Source organism: Mobula hypostoma, chromosome 14, assembly GCF_963921235.1.
Source record: "Mobula hypostoma chromosome 14, sMobHyp1.1, whole genome shotgun sequence".
Classification (NCBI taxonomy): Eukaryota; Metazoa; Chordata; class Chondrichthyes; order Myliobatiformes; family Myliobatidae; genus Mobula; species Mobula hypostoma.
This window is the reverse complement of record NC_086110.1, coordinates 27100536-27122067: the sequence shown is the minus strand read 5'-3', so window position 1 is coordinate 27122067 and position 21532 is coordinate 27100536. Positions and strand designations below refer to the sequence as shown.

Below are 21532 nucleotides of genomic sequence, written 5' to 3'. Positions count from 1 at the left end.
TGTCCTTTTTTCTCTTGTTGGTTGATTTCACTCAAGCGATAAGAGGCAAAACAATTAAATGAGCAACAGTCTGCAATCAAATAGCAGAGAGGGATCATTTATCTTCATCTCTATTAGAACAATGGCTAGAAAGCCAAGACAAAGAAAATACTGTAATCATCTTAAGTCTGAGGTAGAAACCTGGAAATGTTGAACTGTGCCATTTTATTCATGAACACCAAAAGAACCTGCTGTGATACTAATGCTTCACTGCTCCATTTTCAAGAATAAAAGACCAGAAAAAATGAGATTTTCGAAGAATGGCAGGTATCACAGTGTTTGGAACATGCCCTGTTAATTTGGTCTGCTTTTGTGGAGACTTAACATGGGCCAATCCAAGGTGAAAACTGAAGGATGATGAACAGATTGTTCTGTAAGTAATAATCCTGTCCTTTAATGGTGAACAGTAGCTCAAGTACTCACTGGAAATAACCAGTCCAAGGGCAATCAACTGAAGTAAACTGCAAAAGCACTGAGCACTGGTAAGTCCCTACTGACCACCCAGTTACCTTTGGCAACCATTTGGCAAACCCAAAACCTATTTGGCCAGTGGACCAAACTTAGGTACAAAGAGTTGTGTATACAGATGCATTTTAGGGCTTCCAGTCATCGATCAAAACTGATCCAGGTGTGTCATCAAACTGAATGTGAATTCAGCATGAATTAATGTTAAGGACATAATCCTTAGGCCACCTATGACAATAAATTCTACAGATACAATCCACTCTGGCTAAAGATGTTCCTCCTCATCACTGGTCTAAAGGGGCGTCCTTCTTTTCTGAGGCAGTGCCCTCCAGTCACAGACTCTTCCACTATTGGAACCATCCTCTCCACGTCTGCTTATCTGGACCTTTCAATATTTCATATGTTTCATCCAGATCCTCCTTATTTGACTAAACCCCAGCAAGTGCAGGCTCAGAGACATCAAACACTGCTCATTGCTAGGATCATTCTTGTAAACTTCCAGCACATTCTTCCTTAGATATGGGCTCAAAATGCTGACAATACTCCAGAAGTGGTCTGACCAATCTCTTATATAGCCTCAGCATTGCATCCCCGCTTTTATATTCCAGTTCCCTCGAAATTAATGGTAACACTGAATTTGCCTTCCTTACTACTGACTCAACTCACCCTACAAGGTAACTTCTGGGAAATCCTGCATAAGGACTCCCAAGCCTCTTTCCACCTTCAATTTCTGAATATGCTTCTCATTTATAAAATAGTTTATGCTTCTTCCTCTCACTTAATGTCAGCAAGACCAAAGTGCTGATTATTGAAGGAGGAAACCAGAGATCCATGAGCCAGTCCTCTTCAGGGGATCAGAGGTAGAGAGAGTCAGGTTAAATTCATCAGCATTACCATTTCAGAGGATCTGACCTGCATCCAGCATGTAACTGCCATTACAAAGAAGACACGGCTGCGCCTCTAATTTCTTAGACATTTGCACATTTTCGGCATGCTTTGACAAACCTCTACGGGTGTGTGGCGGTGTGCATACTGACTGGTTGCATTAAGGCCTGGTATGGAAACACCGGTCTCCAAGGAGAAGAGAGCTTGGCCTTGACGGTAGTGTGCTTGATGATGGATGCTGCTTTCCTGCATCAGCACTCCATGTCGATGTGCTTAATGATGGGGAGGGCTCTACCCATGATGGACTGGGCTGTGTCCTACTTTTTGTAGGATTGTATGCTCAACGGCCTAAGTCGCATACCACCAAGTTCAGGAACGGGTATTTGTCATGTGTGGTGTTTCATTGATCCTATTCTGTTTCTTGCTATTTACTGTGAATGTCTGTAAGAAAATGAATCTCAGGGTAGTGAATGTACTTTGATAATAAATTTATTTTACACTTTGAATTTGATCCCTTCTACCAAAGTGTTATACTTCCCTACCTGACACTTCTTAGCCCATACTCCCAATCCGCTGAAGCCCTTCTGCAGGCTCTTTGTTTCCTCAACACTACCTGCCCCTTCACCTACCTTTGTATCATTTGCAAGCACAGCCACAACGCCATCAATTCTGTTAACCAGATCATTAACATATAACGTGAAAAGCACTGGACCCAACACCTACCCTTAGGAAAACCACTAGTCATCAGCAGTCGGACAGATAAAGCCCCCTTTATTCCCTTGCTTAGCCTTCTGCCAGTCAGCTAATCTTCTATCCATGCTACTAGCTATCCTCCAATACCATGGACTCCAAACTTATTTAGCAGCCTCATGTGTGGCATCTTGTTCAACAGCCTTCTAAAAGTGTCCTTTGGCTATTTTCCTGTACTTTCTCAAATAATTCCAAAAGATTTGTCAGGCAAAATCTCCCCTTTAGGAAACCATGCTGAATTTGGCCTATTTTATCATGTGCTTCCAAAAAGTCTGAAACCTTAAGCTTAATAATGGACTCTATATTGTTACCAACCACTGAAGTCAGGCTGACTGGCCTTTCATTTCCTGTCTTCTGCCTCCTGCCCTCCTTAAAGAGTGGACTAACATTCGCGATTTTTCAGTATTCTGACTCTAATGATTCTTGAAAGGTTACCGCTAATGCCTCCACAATCTCTTCAGCTCCCTCTGTCAGAACCCCGGAGTAAATCCAGTTCAGGTGGCTTATTCATCTTATGACCTTTCAGGTTCCCAAGCACCTTTTTCTTAATTATAGTGACTACATTCACATCTGCCCCCTAACTCTCTCGAGAACACTGTCATTATATCTGATTCCACCAGCAGCTTGTTTCAGATATGTAACCACCCTCTGTGTGAAAAAAACAACTTACCCATCCAGTATCCTATAAAATCCCTCCTGCTCATCTTAAACCTATGCCCTCTGGATTTTGATATTCCAGCTATTGACATTAACCAGGACTCCCTTGACCTTCCTCAAAGCCTTTGACTCTGGAACATAGGTCTTATCAAATGAGCCACATCTGCCACTTACAGCCACGATGGCTTTCTCCAAGCTCAAGGCTTTCTAATGAACCACTGCTGTTTGCCCTCTTTACAGCCATTGGCCAAATACTAATCATCTTTCCACCCTTAACCTTGGTCTCAGCATCCAAGTCACCCTGACTGCTTCATCCACTTCCCCTGTTCCCTCTTCCTGTCTCTCCCCAGAAACCTCAGGATAATGTGGAGCCAACCACCTAGGGCTGTTCATTGACAGGTTACAGTTTCTCAAAACACTGTTAGAGTTCATAATACTCCAGTTGACGGAGATGGATACCGCCTGTCATAGCAGGAACATCTCACTAGGCTATTATTATCAATTAACAGGGAGTGGCTGCAAGTTTTGGAGGGAGGAGAGAAGATATTAATAGTCGCTCTTCTTCACTTAATAATTGTGAGGGTGCAACTGGACACAGATCTAACTCATTCTTCCCCCTCCCCATCTCTTCATTAGTCCAATTATGGAACTATAGTATATATAGACAGAAAATTGCAATGATTGGCTAACAAAACAAATGCGCATCTGAATCGAGGACTAACCTGGATTTCGTGCTTTAGTTTTTTTTTCCTTTTTCTGAAACTTATCACTTAGCTGCTTCTCCACAATGTTGGTCAGAATATTTTTTTTAGACAATTATCAGTATTATGGAATGAGAAGGAACAAGGTATTCTACTATCCTCCTGCCGAAGGGTCAGCAGCTAACCCAAGGAATGGGGTTAAGTTCAGGGATGCGCTGCCTCATAGGGACAGCTGATAAGAAAACTACACATATTAAGAAGTCCAAGTGTGCAACTGTTTGTGAAATGTCTGTTCCAGTGTGTTTGCTAAATTGACATGTAATTCTGCGGTATGAAAATATGGAAATATAATAACGGATCACTTCTCTCAAAGGTTAAACATAATGCGTGACAGTATAATGGTGTAACTAGCAAAACTGCTGTTGTGCAGCTACAGCAGCACAGGTTTAATTCTGACCTTTGGTGCTGATTGGGTGGGGATTGCATGCTCTCCCTGTGATGAAATGGATTTCCTCTGAGTATTTTGGTATCGTTTCACATCCCAGAGAAGTGCAAGCTGATTGGCCACTGTGAATTTCCCCTGTTGTGTTAGTGTACAATAGAAACTAGGGGTGGTGGGGGTAGGGAGGGGGTTGACGAGACCATGGGGAGAATAAAAAAGTGTGATTCATGTAAGATTGGTGTAAATGGGTGGTTAAGGCCAGCTGGGCCGAAAGGCTTATTTATATACTAGATCTATGTTTCTATACAATGTACCAAGATGGAGTCGTCGCTATTTGTTTACAATGCTATCAACCCTGCTACAGGAAGACAAAGTTCATAAAACCAGTAAGGAGGTATTTGCCTGTTTTCTACTTTGTAATTTACTAATGAATCTGCTTCTATCAATCTTACAGGCATTGCATTTCATGTTATAATGCAAAGCAAACAATTATCTTTCTCTTACATTGTGGTTCTTTGTCTAATTACCTTAAGTCTTTGTCATCTAATTATTCATCCTTCTGCCGATGAAAATAACTTCTCTGTATTTACTTGAACGAAATTCATCATAATTTTGAACATCTTTGCCAATCTCCTCCTAACTTTTTCTGCTCTAAGAATACTGGTAATACTGAATGATCTGAGCCAGGTAATTCATGTATTAGTGCATCCTTTCTTTTCTAGCACATGGACTTATGTTCTGCACAATGAGCTTAGATGGAATGGTCTGACTTGTGCATAATCTCTCCCAAGGACTGTAGTACAGAACAGAGAGAAAGAGTCTGGAATGTTCCTCATCAATCCATTACAGGTGGCTGATTTTGACAGTTGGCAATATTAACATTAGAACAATACTGGAAGACTTTTTGTCTTATGGTGCTTGAAATGGTGCAAGATGCAGACTTATCCAGGGTCTACAATGCATCCTTAAAAAAATCCTCCTTTTTGGAGCTCCCACCGTGGCTGCTCCTAACGGAATTAGGAATTACTTTTTGAATCAGATTAAGTTTCAGTACTTTTAAAATGTTAAATGTTGCTTGGGTAAAATATGTTGACTTGGATCTACAAAGGTTTAGAAATTTTGAAATTAAGTTAGATTGGGATCACAAAGCTACCCGATTGCTACTGCAGTATTAGGATGGGACCGTAGATGATTCATTTTCTAACACATCTTAAAAAGATCATGAGTCTCAGTACTTCAAGTTATGAGATAAATCAGTTCCCAGTAGTGAGTACTAATCTATGAACCCTTGTCTGAACACTGACTGTATTTGGATATTGACTGAGAATACGATTGCATCTGGTTGCAATACTCTTCGTCCTTAGGATTTAGGTTGCCACTGCTTACTGTTTAGGCTCTTACTGATACTTAGCCTCTTGCATGAAACATAAGAAAATTGCTTAGTGTCTTGGAACTATTGTGTCAGCACTCGACTTTTTCAGGAAAGTTGCATTAGGATGTTTTCAAAGGGCATCTCATATTAATGGAATCCCAGGATTTACATTCTCCACTAAAATGAATTTTGCTGAGTTAAGTTGCTGAAAGGATATTTGACTTGCTATTAAATTCTGTTGAATGATACATTCTTCACATCCAAACCATTCGTTTTTTCCTACCTTTTCCTCCTGAATATAAATCTGAAAATAACTTCTAACATCAAATCTGCTTACAGATAAAGAAACTCAAGGTATATGGGGTTCTTGGGTTATATAAGGGGTCCATTCCTGAGAACTATCCATGAACTGAACTTGCAACTTGTCAGAAACAACTTCCCCCAAAATACTAATGTGAAATGTTTCCCCTTGATAGCCATTAGGGACTGATTTGCAAAGAGTAGACTGGAGAAATTCATCAGAGGTGATAAGGGTTGTTACCAACAAGTAAATTGCCACAGATGGCTGTGGAAGCCAAGTAATTGGACATATTTGAAGTGGAGGTTGATAGGTTCTTGGTTAGTAAGACACCAAAGGTTATGGGGATAAGGCAGGAGAATGGGGTTGAGAGGGAAAATAAATCAGCAATGATCAAATGGTGGAGCAGACTCGATTGGCTGAAATGCCCAAATCCATTCCTTTGTCTTATGGTTTTATGAGTTGTGGCAAACATTTGACTGACTACAGCCTGGGCGAAGTGAGTTGATCCACTGAAGAAAGAAAACTATCAGCATTTTAATCAAAGAAAGTGTGCATGAATGAGAATGACTGGGTTCTTAAAGTCTGATCCCACCTGACAGAGTTTGGAGAAGGCGTTGCCTTTCATTTCTTATGGTTGTTTCCTTATGAAGAGATTCAGGGACTATACCTGAAAGCAGGGTCTGGGAGATTTTGCATAAAGTTAGATTACCATGCATCAGGTCTTCTGTAACCTGGAGCTCCCTGTACTCCACGTGCTGGAAATCTGAAATAGGAACAAAGATTGCTGCAAACTCTCAGCAGGCCAGGCAGCTCCTATGGATTCCTTTACTTTCATTTGTATTACTTCCACAGATGCTGCCTATCTTGCTGAGAGTTGCCAAAATATTTTGTTTTTATTTCTGCTTATAGACACTCAATTTATGCACTCAGCCACACAGTATTAAATCATGTGGTATGGATGGTCACAACAAATCCTGATATATAGTACAATTCTTACCGGTGGTCTATTTCACAAACAAAGTCAACAGCATAGGAAACCACAGGAGAAAATATCATCCTCCTCCAAGTTTAATTTTCCAAAGCCATGTACTGATGTTGCCTTTTCTCAGAAACCCATTTTAAAGATTGCTACCTATCTGAAACTCACAGTAACCAACACCATACTGACCCTGATTAACCTGCAAGTAGTTTTACTGAAAGCCCATTGTAGACCACCCCCTGCTGCACCACACTCCATTGTTCTCACCATCCTCATTCCCTTCCATCGAGTATTAAAAGTTCACGATGAGACCCTGGAAAGCATAAATCACTTTCCATTTTCATAAGCCATCTCTCAGCAGAATCAGAATCAGGTTTAATATCATCAACATATGTTGTGAAATTTGTTAACTTTATGGCAGCAGTACAATGAAGTATTTGGTAAATAAATGTAGAGGAAAAACTGAATTACATTAAGTATATATATAGAGTGTGTGCCTTCAGGCTTCTGCACCTCCTTCCTGATTGTAACAATGAGAAGAGAGCATGTCTTGGGTGATGGGGGTCCTTAACGATGGATGCCGCCTTTCTAAGGTGCCACACCTTGAAGATGTCTTGAATACTAGGGAGGCTGGTAACCATGATGGAGCTGACTAATATTACAAGTTTCTGCAACTTACATCAATCTTCTGCAGATAGCAGAGATAAACTTCTCCAGTCTCCAGTGCACCATCACCAACCTTGAAATGGAGGAACAGTGTGTTTAAAGGTCCAGACCAAAAACCCAGCGCTGAACTCAAAGTCTACACAACAGTGATCACTTCAACTGCTTATTCTTCTGAGATGTGGAGTACTTATAGGAGGTATCTCAAAGCAAAGTTGGCTTTGCACAATCTTCCAAAACCATCAGCAGGAAAAGGGAACCAGCATCGATACCATTACCCAGACAAACATTAAATCTCTGATTATAGATCCAGTGGGAACGTCATATTCGATTATTAGATTATGAAGACACGCAGTCCTCTTTTATTGTTATTTAGTAATGCATGCATTAAGAAATGATACAATGTTCCTGCAGTATGATATCACAGAAACACAAGACAAACCAAGACTAAAAACTGACTGAAACCACATAATTATAACATATAGTTACAACAGTGCAAAGCAATACCGTAATTTGATAAAGAACAGACCATGGGCACGGTAAAAGAAAAGTCTCAAAGTCTCTCGAAAGTCCCATCATCTCACGCAGACGGTAGAAGGAAGAAAAACTCTCCTTGCTATGAACCTCCAGCGCCGCAAATTTGCCGATGCAGCACCCTGGAAGCACCCGACCACAGCTGACTCTTGAGTCTGTCCAAAGACTTTGAGCCTCCGACCAGCCCTCCGACACTGAGCACCGAGCACCATCTCTGCCGAGCGCTTCGACCCCGGCCCCGGCAACAGGCAATAGGCAAAGCCGAGGATTTGGGGCCTTCCCCTCCAGAGATTCTCGATCGCACAGTAGCAGCGGCAGTGAAGCAGGCATTTCAGAAGTTTCTCCAGATGTTCCTCCGTGCTTCGCACAGCTGTCTCCAACAAATCAGGATTGTGCACGGTACCTACTTAACAAATACCGATATCATTTCGGAGCAGCCGCGCGCACTGCGTCGTGCCGCCATCTTCTCCTCCCCTTTTGTCCTCCCCATATTGTGTGCATGCTCTATACTGGACTCCATAAACGGGCACTTTATTTCAAGCTCTGTCATGGCTAGACGCTGAAAATATTTCGAAGATGTTCTCAAAGTCTCCTTGAAAAGAAAATGTGACTCTCTTACCTCCCTGACCGGGGAGCCCAGCAATAAAATGGCAGAAGGAGCATTCTTGCTTCATCATGCACTTCCTGTCCAGCTTTGGCAGAACGTGCTGGTCTCACACTGACCTGACCTTATCAGTTACCTTAGAACCCACATGACTGAAATAGAAGCAGGCCACAAGGATATTCCAAAGAGACAATTACATGTCACTACAACTGAAGAGTTATCATAATAAAACTACAAACATATGCAAAACTGCAAAACCTGCGAAATATTTACACACAACCAAAATTAATATACCGATAAACACTATTCACCAACAACAGTTTTAGCAGGAGGTACAGATGTCTGAAATCCCACACCACCAGGTCCAAAAGCAGCTACTTCTCTTCAGCCAGTTGGTTCCTGAATCAACCAGCACAACCCTAATCACTTGAGTTTAGCAACACTGATCACTTTTATCACTCAAAATGAACTTGTTTTGTTCTAATTGGGTTCTTTCTCGTGTATCATGCAGGTTTTCCTTGTGAATGCTACTTATATGAGGTACGTGGCTGTGATGTTGTTACAGGTAGGTTTTTCTTTACACCTGTGCATACATGTACTTGAGTATATAACAATAAACTTGACTTTCACATGGTGTAACATATGAGTTGAAAGGGCTAGTTACTCGAGTTGTCACATAAATGGACCAACAGAAATAATAATTTGCTTTGGTAAGTAACATTTTCAGCCAGATCCTGTAGACTACTTCCAGTTGTTATGAACAGAAGCACAGACACTGAGGTGACACAACTGCACTAGTCCTAGCCATCCGCACATACACTGAAAATGGAACTGACATACTTACTGACCAATTCAGAGGGCAAAATCTTTTAGCTCAATACCCTGCTGATCAATCCTGTGCAGGGTCTGAGACCTACATTTCCACTGAGTTTCCACAGCAAAGGAGAAGGCATGCTTTATGTTAAAATTTATTTGGTTTTAACGTTTTTTAAAAATTATTTATGTGTTTTAAGGTGTTTTCAGTTAACTTTATTATTTTATTAGTTCTAAGTTATTCCGTTTACTAGATTTTAAATATATTTTGTTGTCAGAAATATTTGAACATTTATAAATCATTTATAACCTTAAAACAAGCAAAGCACTACCTACAGTTTTGCAAATTCAGGAGAAGAGCCTGTTATGCTTTGGGACAGACAGTGCTAGAGCAGTAGACCCGTTTCCTCCGCACCAGGCTAATGCAAGCATGGAAGGGCTGCCATTGGTGATTTCCAGCCCGTGGAAATTGAGCTAGCATCTACTTCTGATCTGCTTTTGAGCAAAAATTAATTTTGTAAAAGACAAAGGACTTCATACACTAACTGCGCATTTCCACCAATTTCTAGTCGTATTTTAGATTTTTTTTTGTGCTTTTCTTTCATATCTATTGGATACCTTTAGTTTATTCACTAATCTAAAAAGTTTTTCTCTACGAATGATAGTCAGGCAAGCAATACCGCTGTTGCAGTAGATACACATCATCCCATTACAAGTGTGTTCAAACAAGGGCTACATTTAAATTCGGAGTTGGTTCTATAGACTTTTAGAGGGTAAGAAAGATTTATGACGAATTGTACAATGTCTCATTAACTTGTTGCCAAAAACAATGAATTGCAAATATCTCATGAAATATCTTTTGGAATGTACTGTATAAAAATAGATCACGGCATTAATTCTATTAACATCTTTGCAAAGTCTGCTAGATTTGCTGATCGTTTCCTGTATTTTCTACTTTTATTTCTGATGACTTTTTTGCCTTTGAAAGAATCCACCATCCATTTAAATCTAAATTAGAATTCTAATTGATTAAGCTAACACATGGTTTATTCGAAAACCTATTGATGCAGGCAAAAGAATTTTTTTTAACGTTGTTCTTGAGGATAATATATTAAAGTTACATCTCTTTAACCACATTTTCATTTTAGTTTGATAATTTGACTGAGCCTTTATTAAACATGATCTTACGTATATGGATAAAAGTTGTAAAATAGAGAAAATTTGAGAAAGCACTCTATAGTCAATTGTATTTTCCTTGATTGAGCATTAGTTACATTTTCACTTTGAAACCCCCAGAAGATCATTTCCTCCCCCTAGAAAAGGTAGAAAGTTTCTTTCTACTAAATTCATAGATGAAATTGAAAATGCTTGCTGATTCATATTTAGTCAACATGTCTTGTCTTGTCCTGTTCATACTGCACCAACCGCCGCCGCTGGGCTATAAACGTGCAGGAGCAATGTGTGGTTAAGTGCCTTGCTCAAGGACACAACACGCTGCCTCGGCTGAGGCTCGAACTCACGACCTTCAGATCACTAGTCCAACACCTTAGCCATGCACCAACTACAACATGGCAACCTACAACAAGGAATCTAAAAATATAATTTTGTTAAAAATATAATAACTGTTACAATAATTTCCACTGTTGCAGTTCCATTTATATGATGCAAATTGTTATGAAAGAAAACTTTGATACATGCTATTTTTACTGTATTCTACAAGTTTTATATTTGACAGGTTTTTATATGTGAACAGAACCAATGACGTTTCTTTCTGCTTTTCCACCATTACTCTTACTATAACCCAGTGATTCATCCCTGGGGTTCTCCTCTTTCTTACCTCTAGTTAGCCCTCCACATCTGAAAGTATGGTGATAATTTTTAGATAAAGACTGTCTTGTTACTGTTTCTCTCAATCCTTTCAAAATGTCTAAACTATGAGATGGCATTTTGATGCTAACTAATTGGAAAATCCAGCAAAATATACAAAAGCCTTACCCTGTTCTTCTTCCTTGACAACAATCTGACACTCAACTGGACTATGGAATACTGCTGCATTTGGTGCTGAAATTAGTTTCTGGGGTCACTTAAGACTACTTAATTTCCAGTCCCATTTAGCTATTGCCCTGCTTTGATTTACATACTACTGATTCCCATACTTCTTTCCTTCAGGTGTCTGTGACAACACAATAGTAGCCAGCTTCCTTTTACACCATTTACAGATGCAAGGTATCTGAAACTGCCAACCACGTTTCAAGTTACAGAAGTCTTGATCGTTCATTTGTTGACCTACATTGGCAAGTAATGAAAGAATATAACAGAAAGTTTGACATCTAGGGGAAATTTTTAAAAGAACCAGATAGAGAGATTTAGGAAGGGAATTCTGGAGTTTAGGCCTTTGGCTGTAAGCTCTAGAAACCTTAACCTAAATCTCTAACCAGTTCCCTTAATTATTTTTTCTAAATGGCAAATTTACCATCATGACCAATCTTTTGGTCGTTTACCTTAATAGTTCCTTGTAAATTCTGTTTGTTATAATCTGAGGAAGCACCTCAGACATTTTACAGTATGGAAAGTGAGTGATAAACACAATTCATTGTTGTCATTGTTCTCCAGACTTTGAAACTGCTTAATAAAATAACAGTGTAAAAGACACTTCAGAAACTGCTTGATGTTTATGACTAACTGAACTGTTCTTCTGAATGGGGCAAGTAACCACATGGGTTGAGTTGTATATGGTGAGGAAGGTTGTCAAATGATCTCAGAATCCAGATCAGTTGAAAATTTGGGTAGATGAATGGCAGATATAATTTAATCCAGACAAGTGTGAGGTGTTGCAGTCTGAAAGGTCAAATGAGGAAGGTATACTGTAATTGGCAGGAACCTTAGGAACACTATATGCTGAGAGATCTTGCTGTACAAGTCTATTGTAGTAAAGGATCAAGCTTGCCTTCGTCAGTCAGGACACTGAGTATAAAAGCCTCTGCATCCGATACATCATTCTCCACAACTTTCACTATCTTCAATGGGATCCTATCACCAAACACATCCTTCCCACCCACCCCCACTTTCCACAGGGATCACTCCCTCCATGTTTCCCTTGTCCATTCATCCCTCCTGGGACATATCCCTGCAAGTGCCAGAAATGCTACATCTGTCCATTCACCTCCTCCCTTACCTTTACTCGGGGTGGCAAATAGTCCTCCCAGGAGAGACAACACTTCATCTGCAAATCTGTTGGGTCATCTCTAGATTGATGAGACATAAACTGGGGGATCGCTTTTTTGAGCACCCCTGCTCCATCTGCCAAAAGCAGAATTTCCCAGGGGCCAACCATTTTAATTCCCCATTCCCATTCCCATTCTGACATGTCGATCCATGGCCTCCTCATTTGCCACGATGAGGCCTCTTTCAGGGCAGAGAAGGAACACCTCATAGTCCATCTAGATAGACTCCAACCTGATGGTATGAACATTAATTTAATCTTCTGGTAATTTGTCCTTCCCCTTCTCTCTTCTATTCCCCAGTGTGGCCTTTTACCTCTTCTCCCCTTTCTCACATGGTGCACTCTTCTCTCGTATCACATTCCTTCTTCTCCAGCCCTTTACCTTCCCTACCCACATGGTTTCACCTATCACCATCTAGCAATTCCTCCTTCCCCGTTCCCACATTTTTATTCTGGCATCTTCCCTCTTCCTTCCCTGTCCTGGATCGAAACGTCGACTGTTTATTCATTTCCATAGATGCTGCCTGATCTGCTGAGTTCCTCCAGCATTTTGTGTGTGGTGCTCTGGATTTTCAACATCTGCAGAATCTCTTGTGTTACTCAGTACAAAATTTGGAAAGTTATGATCCAGCAGTAAGAAGCTTTAGTTAGGCCACATTTGCAGTACTGTGCACATTTTGGGTTATTGCAGTACAGGAAAGATGTGGAGGCTTTGGAGAGAGTACTGAAGATGTTTAACAGGATGTTGCCTGAAAAAGAGAGTATTACCTAAAGGAAAGGTTGGACAAACTTGGATTCTTTTAGTGGTACTATCAGAGGATGAAGGCTGACCTGATGTAAGTTTATAAAATTATGGGGGCAGAAACAGAGTGGGTAGTCAGTCTTCTTCCTCAAGAGTAGAAGGGTCGAATATTAGAGTCATAGATTTAAGGTGAGAGGAGAAAAGTTTAACGGAGATGTGTGAAGCAAATGTTTAAAATAGTGAATGGTAGGTGCCTGGAACACACAACAATGGGAGATGGTAGACACAATAGATGTGTTGAAGAGGAATTTAGACAGGTATATTAAATATTAAATATTCCTGGATTTTGTTGCTTCAGGTGTGATAGAATCAGAGGGACAAGAGAGGGAGGTGTTGCACTGCTTGTCAGAGAAAATATTACAGCGGTGCTTTGGCAGGATAGATTAGAGGACTCGTCTAGGGAGGCTATTTGGGTGGAATTGAGGAATGGGAATGGTGTAGTAACGCTTATAGGGATGTATTATAGACCACCTAATGGGGAGCGAAAATTGGAGGAGCAAATTTGTAAGGAGACAGCAGATATTTGTAGTAAGCACAAGGTTGTGACTGTGGGAGATTTTATGTTTCCACACATAGACTGGGAAACCCATTCTGTAAAAGGGCTGGATGGTTTGGAGTTGTAAAATGTGTGCAAGATGTTTTTTTTGAAGCAATACATGGAGGTACCAACTAGAGAAGGGGCAGTGTTGGATCTCCTGTTAGGGAATGAGATAGGTCAGGTAACGGAGGTATGTGTTGTGGAGCACTTTGGGTCCAGTGATCACAATGCCATTAGTTTCAATATAGTTATGGAGAAGGATAGGACTGGACCCAGGGTTGAGACTTTTGATTGGAGAAAGGCTAACTTTGAGGAGATGCGAAAGGATTTATAAGGAGTGGATTGGGACAAATTGTTTTATGGGAAGGACGTAATAGAGAAATGGAGGTCATTTAAAGGTGAAATTTTGAGGGTACAGAATCTTTATGTTCCTGTTAGGTTGAAAGAAAAAGTTAAAAGTTTGAGAGAACCATGGTTTTCAAGGGATATTGGAAACTTGGTTCAGAAAAAGAGAGAGATCTACAATAAATATAGGCAGCTTGGAGTAAATGAGGTGCTCGAGGAATATAAAGAATGAAAAAGAATCTTAAGAAAGAAATTAGAAAAGCTAAAAGAAGATATGAGGTTGCTTTGGCAAGTAAGGTGAAAATAAATCCAAAGGGTTTCTACAGTTATATTAATAGCAAAAGGATGGTGAGGGATAAAATTGGTCCCTTAGAGAATCACAGTGGACAGCTATGTGTGGAACCAAAAAGAGATGGGGGAGATTTTGAACAATTTCTTTTCTTCGGTATTCACTAAGGAGAAAGATATTGAATTGTGTAAGGTAAGGGAAACAGGTAGGGAAGTTATGGAAACTATGATGATTAAACAAGAGGAAGTATTGGCGCTTTTAAAGAATATAAAAGTGGATAAGTCTCCAGGTCCTGACAGGATATTCCCTCGGACCTTGAGGGAAGTTAGTGTAGAAATAGCAGGGGCTCTGACAGAAATATTTCAAATGTCATTAGAAACGGGGATGGTGCCAGAGGATTGGCGTATTTCTCATGTTGTTTCATTGTTTACGAAGGGTTCTAAGAGTAAACCTAGCAATTATCGGCCTGTAAGTTTGACTTCAGTGGTGGGCAAATTAATGGAAAGTATTCTTAGAGATGGCATATATAATTATCTGGATAGACAGGATCTGATTAGGAACAGTCAACATGGATTTGTGCGTGGAAGGTCATGTTTGAGAAATCTTATTGAATTTTTTGAAGAGGTTACTAGGAAAGTTGACGAGGGTAAAGCAATGGATGTTGTCTATTTGGACTTCAGTAAGGCCTTTGACAAGGTTCCACACGGAAGGTTAGTTAGGAAGGTTCAATCATTAGGTATTAATATTGAAATAGTAAAATGGATTCTTCAGTGGCTGGATGGGAGACGCCAGAGAGTGGTGGTGGATAACTGTTTGTCAGATTGGAGGCCGGTGTCTAGTGGTGTGCCTCAGGGATCTGTACTAGGTCCAATGTTGTTTGTCACATATATTAATGATCTAGATGATGGGGTGGTAAATTGGATTAGTAAGTATGCAGATGATACTAAGATAGGTGGAGTTGTGGAGCATGAAGTAGGTTTTCAAAACTTGCAGAGTGATTTAGGCCAGTTAGAAGAGTGGGCTGAAAGATGGCAGATGGAGTTTAATGCTGATAAATATGAGATGCTACATTTTGGTAGGACTAATCAAAATACGACATACATGGTAAACGGTAGGGCATTGAAGAATGCAGTAGAACAGAGGGATCTAGGAATAATGGTGCATAGTTCCCTGAAGGTGGAATCTTATGTGGATAGGGTGGTGAAGAACGCTTTTGGTATGCTGGCCTTTATAAATCAGAGCATTGAGTATAGGAGTTGGGATGTAATGTTGAAATTGTACAAGGCATTGGTAAGGCCAAATTTGGAGTATTGTGTACAGTTCTGGTCACCGAATTATAGGAAAGATGTCAACAAAATTGAGAGAGTACAGAGAAGATTTACTAGAATGTTATCTGGGTTTCATCTCCTAAGATACAGAGAAAGGTTAAACAAGTTGGGTCTTTATTCTTTGGAGTGTAGAAGGTTGAGGGGGGATTTGATAGAGGTATTTAAAATTATGAGGGGGATAGATAGAGTTGATGTGGATAGGCTTTTTCCATTGAGAGTAGGGGAGATTCAAACAAGAGGACAGGAGTTGAGAGTTAGGGGGCAAAAGTTTAGGGGTAACACGAGGGGGAACTTCTTTACTCAGAGAGTGGTAGCTGTGTGGAGCGAGATCCCAGCAGAAGTGGTTGAGGCAGGTTCGATATTGTCATTTAAAGTTAAATTGGATAGCCATATGGACAGGAAAGGAATGGAGGGTTATGGGCTGAGTGCAGGTTGGTGGGACTAGGTGAGAGGAAGAGTTCGTCACGGACTAGAAGGGCCAAGATGGCGTGTTTCTGTGCTGTAATTGTTATATGGTTATATGAACAGACAGTAAATAGAGAGATATAGACTTTCAGCAGGAAGATGAGATTATTTTAGTTTGACCTCATGCTCAATGCCAACATGGCGTACTGAAGGGCCTCTTGCTGCACTGTTCTATATTCTCCTTGTACATGACCTATCTCATTTAAGTTCACGGCCTTCACATTCTATGTAAAATAAAGTTTTCAGCATAGACTGAAAATAAAGACTGTCAAGAGCATATTTCAGAGGAACTTCTGATTGGCCAGCTTTTTAATCTGAACACTTGTAGAATAGGGGTAAGTAAGAGTCATTTTCCTTTTGCACAAAGTAATAAGAGCAGCAGTTATCGCCTGTAGCCTCCAGCAAATGGCAAAAGGAAATTAGAAAAGTCCAATGAAGCTAAGAAGTAATTAATCATTATACAGTGCAGCCTGTCAAAACCCAGGGTCTTTCAGCTGATAATGCTGCCCAGCACAATTTAGGCTCATAGAAATAATATTTTTTCTCCTCTGGCAAAACAAAATGACCACAGTTAGCACAAATGCTGCCAGCTATTTATATCTGTCTACTCATTGTGAACAACATATCAAATACTTCCTTATTTTCTAAAAATTTTAATAATAGTGGCAACTGGTAAAGGTAACCCCTTAATGTCAAGCTGCTTTGTGTAAAGGTGAAACAGACATGACCATTCAATTATTCTTATAATTTACTTGATGTGAAGACCAGTCAATCCCAAAAAAACTTTTCATTCTCATATCACAGAATAAAGTCACAACTGGGCAACATACCATATGTAATAAAGTCAAAACATCTTAGTGTATCGTCTTCCAGTTATGTAGGTACTAATTGACATTTATGTCATACTTAATACATTGAAGTCAAATTTCCTCAGCAAAATTTGATACTTATGCTATTTTTTTCAACACTGAGAACAGTTTTAGCTAATTTGTTTGCATATTGTGTGTAAAAGCTAAATAACTGGTTTTTAAAAATCCTCCAGCCACACCAAGGCTAGGATAAGCAAACATTACACTTACACATTTAAATGGAAGATGAAAGGCAGCCATCTGCCCTTTAGCAGTCAGGAACCCTTATCTACTGACCAGAGTTTTTTCTGATTTGAGAAAGTACAAGTGACCTGCACTAAGTGGCTTGTTCAAAGAATATTTTTAAGATAATACAATCAAAATGGCTGTCACTTAAATTATTCGGACAAATATGATATCTTGGTGATCCCAACACCTGAGCCCCCATCAAACACTAATCTAAAATACACCTTGTTTGTATGTTAGATTGTCACATGAAAAGAGTACCAACTTCACTCAACATGATATTGAAGAAATTCTTTTTCCATTTTGTATACAAACAACAAGCATAGCAAATTCAGTGTTTTATTTGTGCTATATAAAATGAAGATACAAGCCAAAAATCTCTGTCATATTAAAACAAACTGTAGTTTTGGTTACATGGTGTATTTTTAATGTCCAAGTGACATAAAATAGTACATTTTATGTTTCATCATTTTTCTAGTACTTACCAAAGATGAAAATAATTAACTTAATCACTTATCTGGGTTATGAAAAAATGGCAAGTCTTTGCTCCATTTTGTTGTCTGTGAATTTGTAATGGCCACGCACACACCAATATTATTTATTTATTTATTTATAATAAATGTTTTTTGCAGTTGTATAGTTTTTGCCTTCTGTTGACATTAGTTGTTTGTCAGTCTTTGTGTGTAGTTTTTTCATTGATTTTATTGTAGTTCTTTGTTCTACTAGGAATGCCTGCAAGAAAATGAATCTCAGGGTAGTGCATGGTGACATATGCATACTTTGGTAATAAATTTACTTTGAACTTTAACATTGACATTATATTCAATCATAACAGTTTTGTCCTAAACACATTCCTCATATAAATACTTATTGACTTTACATGGAATAATCCCTGTTTATTCAGGTTATCAGGATATAAAGGAAATATGGGATTAATAATGGCAGGGTTTATTCCTTGCATTAAAGAAAATATTGTGAAAACTGAGCTATTTATTTTCTCTAAGTTCAACACAAGTTTCATTAGGGCTGAGTTTCTTCAATGAAAGTTATAGACTCGTGAACAAGTGGCAAAATATACAGAAGTTGATATCAATGTAGGAAATGTTGAAAAAAGTATATTCTTTATTCATTCTGATAATATAATCTCCATAAACTACATTAATTATAATAAATAGGTTTGGCCCTTTTTGCTGGAAAATTTCTTAACTTGATCCAAAGTAAGAGTGCAAGTTTACTAGCTTGGTGAGAGTACTGGCTGATTGGTAGCAGGCAGTGAGTGGAAATAAAAGATCCTTTTCTGGTTGGCTGCCAGTGACCAGTGGTGTTCTGCAGGGGTGTTGGGGCCACTTCTTTTTATGCTGTATCTCAATGATTTAGATGATGGAGTAGATAGTTTTGTTGCCAAATTTGCAGATGATATGAAGATTAATGGAGAGGTTGGTAGTGTTGAGGAAATAGGAAGGCTGCAGAAGAACTTAGATAGATTAGGAGAATGGGCAAGAAAGTGGCAAATTAAATACAATGTTGGAAAATGCATGATCAAGCACTTTGGTAGAAGAAATAAATGTGTGGACAATTTTCTAAATGGGGAGAAAATTCAAAACTCCGAGATGCAAAGGGACTTGGGAGTCCTTGTGCAGAACACCCTAAAGGTTAACCTGCAGGTTGAGTCAGAAGGCAAATGCAATATTAGCATTCATTTCAAGAATTCTAGAATATAAGAGCAGGGATATGATGCTGAGGCTTTATAAGACACTGGTGAGGACTCATCTTAAGTACTGTGAACAGTTTGAGGCTCCTTATCTAAGAGAAGATGTGCTGGCATTGAAGAGGATTCAGAGGAGGTTCACAAGGATGATTCTGGGAATGAAAGGGTTATCATATGAGGAACGTTTGATAGCTCTGGGCCTGTACTTGCTGGAATTTAGAAGGATGAAGGGGGATCTCATTCAAACCTTTCAAATGTTGAAAGGCCTGGACAGAGTGGATGTGGAAAGGATGTTTCCCGCCTAGGACAAAAGTCTAGGTCGGGAGTCTCGGACAAGAGGGCGTAGACTCAGGATAGAGAGACGCCCATTTAAAACAGAGATGCCAAAAAATTTCTTTAGCCAGAGGGTGGTGAATTTGTGACCTCCGTTACCAAAGGCAGCTGTAGAGGCCAGGTCATTGGGTGTATTTAAGGCTGAGATTGATTGGTAACAGCATCAAAGGTAATGGTGAGAAGGCCGGGGAGTGGGGCTGGGGTTAAGGGAGGGGGAAGGATCAGCTTTGATTGAATGGTGGAGCAAACTTGATGGACCAAATGGCTTAATTCTGATCCTATGTCTTACGGTCTTCCAATAATTTATAATTCTTCAAATTAGAGAAAAAATAATATGCAATAATTAAAGAATTATCACCTTGACATCAAATATTATACCAATAGTCTGAAGGTACATTTTCATCAATACCATCTATGTATAAATCTTACGAATGCAAATACTTTTCTTGTTTCACATTTGCAAGGATTATTAATTTCAGTTGATATTTTAATTATCCTTTGCAAATTATATAGTAAACCATTTAAAATATTAACATACCTCACTTCCAAGACTTTAAAATAACTTTTAGACACTGACAAGAACTGATTGAATTTTCATTCCCTAAATCTTGCCTTTCGTGATGCGAGTGCTGTAATCTGAAGTAAAAGGATCGTCAGAACAGCTGTGTTTCTAATAGCAGTAAAGTGAATCCAATCATGTTCCAGTGGATCAAACTGTAAGCATTTGAAAGGGCTAGGGATTGGGAGCATGAAGTTTAAAGATTTAGGAGAAGTTGGAAGGTGACAAGAGTTAAGCCACTTAAAGATCAATGAAGTAAAAAAAGATGTAAACAGAATTCCAGCAAGAATGATAACAGCAGATGAAGAGGGAGAAGACAAGGGTGATAAATTTCTTCAAGACAGAATTTCATTGTTTCCAACTAAATAATTCTTTCATGTCTTCGAAGATGGATGTTAAAAATAGCATAACAGAAGGTTAAACCTACAAAAGACATAAGTTATAAAATACAACATGATCAAAGCCATGATTTTCAGACATATATGTTCACAAATGATGATAAATCAGTCCCAGAAGAACTGTAAGAAATGTACAAATGTAACTAGAAGAAGGAGAAAGTCAAGGGTTGGGAAAAGGAGAGGGAAGAAAAGAGTGGAAACAAATGTTGAAGTTAATTCTAATGATGCAGTGCACAGGTCAAATGATTTAGTCTTCCAGAAGAAAATCAGACAATAATGTAGAAAAACTCTGCAGCAACTGGAATAAGGAGGCAATTGTTGGTTTGACAGCAGGGAACTGCTGTGATAATTTGATCTGTGCTCTGTTAATAAATCACTGCACCATTTCTTCTAGTTTAGTATCTGTTTATGCTTCTACAAATTGAAACCCCACTGGCTATGCACTGCAGAACAACATTCAGCGCAATAACACATAGGCTTGTCGATTAGTTCAAGGTGGAGAAAGATTAGTCGACCATCCCAAATCTACAGTTACTCCTTCATATTTTGTCTTTCCCTGCTGAGGTAAAGGGGCTTAAACATATGTAAGTAATAAGGTAACAGCCCTCCATCTCCTAAGGGTTGACTCAAAGGAATGCAGAACAAAACCTATAAAAATATAATAGACAGCAAGGTAGAGTAGACTTGCAGAACACAAGACCACATCTGCACAGCTACTTGGTGATGCGAGAATGTAATGCTTCAATGAATGTTAGTTTTGATAAGTAGTAGTGCCCTTTTTTTGATCTCAAAATATATTGTTCGATATTACAACTTGCAATATATAGATGTGCCAAGAGATATAAAGCCTAAAAAATTAAGGGAGCATGGTTGATCTGACACTAAAATACCCTGAGCTGTTAAAATAGACAAAGTAATAATCATGTTTGAGAACAAATATTGAGAGTGCACATGTGTAAGCAGAGAGTTCGGACTAATATTTTTACAATCAATAAAATATCAGTAGACGTACATAAAAAAACTCATCTGAGTTTTTGCTTACTGCACTGATACCCCTTTCTCTTACACTAAGACTTCAGATCAAAAGATTTCCTCATCAATTGTTTCTCGGAATCAGAATCAGGTTTAAAATAACTGGCATATGTTGTGAAATTTGGTGCTTCGTGCTGGCAGGAGGTTGCAATACATGAGAACAAAAACTATACATTACAATAAGATACATAAACACAAATTAAATTAAGTAAG

At 39.1% G+C, this 21532-nt stretch overlaps 1 long non-coding RNA gene across 1 annotated transcript in view; it reads right to left on the bottom strand.

Annotated features, from left to right (window-relative positions):
* Positions 1-17916: 17916 nt before the first annotated feature.
* Positions 17917-21532, bottom strand: part of LOC134356483 (uncharacterized) — a 108814-nt gene continuing 105198 nt past the window's right edge. The window contains exon 4 of the long non-coding RNA XR_010020360.1: positions 17917-18021. This is a non-coding gene — a long non-coding RNA (uncharacterized LOC134356483). The remainder of the gene's footprint in view (positions 18022-21532) is intronic.